We start from the raw sequence: 5,945 nt of genomic DNA, 5'->3' as shown, positions 1-5,945 counted from the left end.
GCTGTTATCGTTATTAGATGGCCTTAAGCCATATTTATTGTAATAAGTTATCTTTTGAGACACTCGATGTAATAAGTGTATGATTGCTACTCTGTTATAAATTATTCGAGTACTGTGTGGTGTCAGCATTACTGATCCAGGGATGACACCGGAGCACAAAGATCAGACTGTTTGAGATCTGGTCGCTACATAATTTGAAGAATTGTGCACCTCTGGTTGGTTTTGTCTGAAGAATAGGGCATCCGTTCGTTGTCAAGACTCAAGATAGGTACTGGCGGCTAGTAGTAGTGGTAGTAATCGACTCCCTCCATAAACTAATATAAAAGTGTTTAGAGCACTACTTTTAGTGATCTAAATGCTCTTATATTAGTTTAGAGAGGGAGTAATAGCGTAGTGTATCAGGCCCCAACTGCCGACCTAGCTAGCTGCGACGGCCTCATTTCCTTCCCGGCGTTATCCGCTCGTAGCTACGCACACCGAGATATTATAGCCAGACCTCGACGTCGCAGGCAGCAGGACCAGATGAGCTCGGATTAATATCCACAGAGCATTGTGTTCCTCATCACCATTTGGTGGCTACGAAATACACACGGTCGGCGCCAGGTGACCGCACCCGCGCGGTCAGTCAGGTCTCAGGTGCCACTGGTGAATAGCGAGTTACTGATGACTGGTGTGACTGTGCAAACACACTGAAGTGAAGTGGCTCTCTCGTCGTACGTCGTCGTCGTCGACCACTAGGGAGCTTGATAAGTGCCAAAGTACGTCGTCCTCCTTGGCCTCCCTCGTCTTTGTAGCGCAGCGGCGGCAGTAAGTGTGACCGACGTAGAGGATAGGGAAGGGACAGCAACAGCCGGAAGCAGCAGTGGCTGCTGTGAAGAGGCTGGAGTGTGAGTGTGTGATCTAGCTGTAGCTAGCAGCAGCAGCATGCGGCTTGTGGACCGGAGGAAAGGTAGGGGGCTTTTCAGGAGAGGCTGGGATCGAGTCCTGTGAGTGGTACCATGCTCAACTCGGTGACACTGCAACCAATCAAATCCCTCCCCTCCCCTGCACTTCACTCTCAGACCAACTTTGTAAGCTGCTGTGCTATGCTCGCTACTCCGATCTAGTACTACACACGAATTTTGTGTGTTTGTGTGCTCCTTGTGCACTTCATTTGTGGCGTCATCTCATACCGGCCGGCCCCGTGGCCAGCACCACCACCCGCTTTTGTGGACAACGTTTTCTGTTACTTACTTGACACCAGTACTATAATTATATATAATCATTCTTGGAGAACAGAAAAGGGAGATGTTACACTCATGAGCAAGAGCATCCTTGATTTCATCTAAACCGTACATAGCGCGCCCCGCACAGGGCCGTACCCCGGAAATTGAGGCCCCGGAGCGAAATCACAATTTAGGCCCCATGTATAAGAAAGTCAAGTAGGCAATTTAAACATTATTTTTATTAGTCACTACAGTAGTACAGATTTCTCAAGGAACTACATAATACAAGAGAAAAATCTTAGAATTTTGAGCTACAGGTCCATCTTTTACTCTGTTAGCCAAAGCGTGCCATCCTTTGAGCATTTCTTGATACAAAATCTTCAATTAGATCTTCATAAGCAACCCCCTCCAGTATATCATTTTCAATTGCTATAGTAGCCAACCCACTGAGCCTTTCTTGTGTCATTGTTGAACGTAGATAGGACTTCAATAATTTCAATTTGGAGAAACTTCTCTCAGCTGATGCGACGGTCACTGGAATAGTTAACAAAATTCTATATGCAATAGTTGCATTAGGGAAACAATCTAGCCGTTTAAGAAATTTCAAGATATCAACCGGCCCCATATTATCATTTGGAATGAAACTTTTAAGTAAATTTAGCTCAACATATAATTCACTACCATTAATGTCTGATTTCCCCCCACTCTTTAGTGCAGCCTCAAGAACACTACAAGAATATTTTAAGCTCTTCTCATCCAATGATTTTAGTGCATCAGAAGTAAATAAAAAACCAAAGTTCTTTTGGAATGATTCATATTGCTCAAATCTTGTTGTAAGTGAACTGATAGCCTGATCAACAACAGGAATAAAATATTTTCTCCTAAATGATTCATGTGCAGGTTGTGAAGAAATTAACACATCATCTGGGTTTTCGTCAAATTGTTTCTTTCTTTTAATCTCACGCTTTTGACGAAATGTAGGATCGATCTCCATTTCAAGTGCAATTTCTTTTGCTGTTTCCAATGCATTACAAAAACCAGTGTCTCTATACCCATTAAAAAAGGTAATTAGCCCCTGCACTTGCTCAATAGCAACATCAATAAGCATATCCTTTGATTGTAAGTTCTTGCTGACCAGATTGACGGCATACAGTATTTCATACCAAATAACAATAGCTACTAAAAATTCAAAATCACCAAGTTCATTATTCGCGAGAGATTTAGCTTCACTGCTAGTTTTTGGATCATTATCAATATCAGATAGTTGCAGTAAAGCTTCTCGTATGTTCGAAATCTGAAATCTTATAGCTTTAACACTATCTATTCGACTCTCCCAACGAGTAGATGACAACGACTTGAGAGTCAATCCTGTTGTATCATCTATATTATCTTTCAAGATCTGCCACTTTTTAGTTGAATTAGCAAATGTTGTGTAGATGCGTTGTATGATTCCAAAAAAGTCCTTTGCTTTACCACAAGTTTTTGCCATGTCACAAAGTGTCAAATTAAGACTATGACAACCACATGCTGAATAAAAGCTCTAGGATTTTTATCCAAAAGTTTCCTTTGAACACCATTATTCTTACCTTTCATATTCGCACCATTATCGTAGCTCTGTCCTCTTACATCATCTATATCCAGGTCAAGATTCCGTAGTTCTTCCTGCAAAACATCAAAAAGCCCTTGCCCAGTTGTATCATTGACATCCAAAAATCCTAAAAAGGATTCCTCAATGGAAACAAAAGTCGAAGATGCATTGACATATCGTATTATCAGAGACATTTGTTCTTGGTGGCTCGCATCAGGGGTACAATCAAGTATAATGGAAAAATACTTTGCTTCTTTAATTTTTTAATTATCTCTGACTTAATTGCAGAAGCAAGCAAATGTATTAACTCATTTTGGATCCCATGACCAAGGTAATGAACATGAGTTTCATTGTTTGTTATGCGCCTAACATGCTCCTGAATAATTGGGTCGAACTCAGCTAGCATTTCAACCAAGCCTAAGAAATTTCCATTATTATCTTGATACAATGTCGAGTTAGTACCACGAAATGCAAGATTGTGTTTCGCAAGAAATTTTACCATCAAAAGAATTCTAAATAGAACTTTTCTCCAATGGTCCTTTTCTTTCTCAAGTTGTCGCTGCGCTACACAATTAATAGTTTGATGCTTTTGCAACCGTAGTCGCAAATCATACCAAGTGACCATATTCAGAACATGTTCGGCACTTGTTTCGTGCTCTCTAATTCTAATGCTAATATGTGCCCAATCATTAAAACCCTCACTAGGCAAATGACCCTTTCCATGCCCCTTTCGAAATAATTTGCAACAAAAGCAGAATACCTTGTCAAGTTCTCTAGAGTATACAAGCCAATCTCTATCACACTTCTCTCCATTTGGTAGAACTCTTGTGTAAAATATCGAAGAAAAGCATCTTTTATTTTTATCCTTCCGGCCTTTTTTATAGTTAAATCTCTTTTGGGACCATTTTCTACCAAGATGTCAATCGCTTTTGAGTCAAGCGCATCCCAATTCCTTGGATCAAATATATCTGGCCAGAAAGAAACATTACCATCGGAAGATGCATCCATGTTATTCTTATCAGATGAACTATCCATGTTTTCATTAAGACTAGCGCCAACGACATTTCCATGCAGGTTAGCCTCATCAGGATTAGTATTCTCAACCTGAATGTTGTCAACATTATCATCAACATCAGCCTCTATATTCTGATTTTCGGAAGAAACTTGTGGTTCTTTCACAACAAATTTATCAAGAGACCCCTTCAGAGAATGAATAAGATTTTCAGCTTTTTTCTTCTTTGTACGTTTTTCATACCCAGATTTATACTTCTTACTAGGGCGTTTAGAACTAGAAGACATCTTAGAAAATTAAGAAAAACCAAGGATACACAAATGCAAGAAAGAACAACTGATCAACTAAAAAAGGGGTGAAAAGGGGGCGAAACAACCTTTGGTTGCTGACTGTTCACGGATGCAGATCATCAGGCGGGGGCGTTTGGTGCTCTGATTGCTCACCTCCAAGGACTGCGGCCACCAAGCAGCGAGATTCCAACCCAGGCCTGTTCCAACCTCTTGATTTTCTAAGGGGGCGATGGATGGATTGATGGATCAGTGGAAGAAGCAGTAGAAAACGCCCTAATTTATAGATTGATGCGGAAACGAACCTGCAGTTCATTGTGTACTTGCCATCAACGGCTCTCTTCTTGGATAATAATTGGGAAGCCATCCGAGAAAGGAGATGAGGAGTCTGCGAGTTAATTGCGAGCGAGTTAATTCGCCAGCCGCCGGCGAGTCCTGGTCTCGAGGAATAGAGTTGTAGAGAGAGAGAAAAGAACAGGGGAATTCGATCCGTCTTCAGTCTTCTGGAATTCTCCGTGAGAGAGATGAGTTGGGCTATGGGCCTGCTGTTCCGTTGGGGCTTGGTGGATTAATTGACGTGCGTTGGGCTGGGGCTGCACTTTATTTTTCTTGGCAGTTTAATGATCCAGTCTTTCCTCTTTATTAATCTCAGGATTTAGTAATATATACATATAGTACTTGAACAAAAATTGGGGGCCCCAGATTTTGGGGGGCCCTGTGCAGCGGCTCCACTTGCACCTGTGGATATACGGGCCTGGCCCCGCAGTACTCACTATCAGCCATTGCAAATCTACAGGAATGGACAAGTCCGGCCCGCTCACTAGTGTGTGCAGTAGAGGTTATGTGCTGTTTTAGTTGCTTGCTGCACCATCAGGTTTAGATTTACTCCCTCTGTTCCTTAATATAAGTCTTTTTAGAAATTCCACTACGGACTACATTCGGAGCAAAATGAGTGAATCTACACTCTAAAGTATGTCTATATACATCCGTATGTACTTCGTAGTGGAATCTCTAAAAAGACTTATATTTAGGAACGGAGGAAGTAGATATGTTATGACACCAACAAATATCCACAGACATGCCCATTCAACCGGAGTCACCAAATAAAAACCGATACCGATTTTCATTGTTTTTTGAATTATGTTTTACATGACAAAAGAACATGAAAACCAACTAAAAAAATCTTGCTCTACTTGCCGTTGGATACAAGGTTGACGGCACCCACGTCAGACAGCCCGGCCTCATCGTCCTTGGCGGCTGGTGCGAACGAGCCCAAGCTGCCAACATTGGCATCATCGTCATGTTGCTCGGTTGCCTCGTCGTGCTTAGCCTCCAGCTCCTCGAAGAGCCAGGCGCGGTAGGCGTTGTTGATGCAGGGGTGGCGGCCGCCGCGGAGGAGTGCACGGGCGCTCTGCACGAACCACCCTATTGGAACCATGTGTGCGATCCGAACTTTGTGTGTGGGTAACGTTGCATGTGCGGCTAAACGCTTCATGTGTGATCCCTATCGGGATCTTGTGTGTCCGGTAAATGCTACGTGTTTGATTCTTTCTGGTACTTCCTGCCACGCGTATCACCCTATCAAGACTACTGACGGTTTTCTGTAGTGTTAATGATCTTTTTCTAAGTTTTTTTATTTTGTAAATATTTTTTAAATAATAAAACATTTTTATAGTTCAGGGACTTTTTAAATCTTAGATAATTTCAAAAAATGAAAAATTTATGTAAATATTATGAATATTTTTTAAATTCAAGATTTTTTTTATGAAAAGTGGAATATATGATTTTATTTTGTAACATAGTATTATTTTGTTCCGGAACAGTTTTTATATTAACTATCATAATTTTTTTGA

General features: G+C 41.3%; 1 pseudogene; it reads right to left on the bottom strand.

Moving 5' to 3' along the window:
* Positions 1–1,514: 1,514 nt before the first annotated feature.
* Positions 1,515–4,092, bottom strand: LOC147966934 (uncharacterized; annotated as a pseudogene).
* Positions 4,093–5,945: the final 1,853 nt, after the last annotated feature.

The sequence above is a fragment of the Triticum urartu genome, chromosome 6A (assembly GCF_056163025.1).
Source record: "Triticum urartu cultivar PI428250 chromosome 6A, HENAU_Tu73, whole genome shotgun sequence".
Lineage (NCBI taxonomy): Eukaryota > Viridiplantae > Streptophyta > Magnoliopsida > Poales > Poaceae > Triticum > Triticum urartu.
The sequence above is the reverse complement of the archived record's forward strand: the minus strand, read 5'-3'. Positions and strand labels throughout refer to the sequence as shown.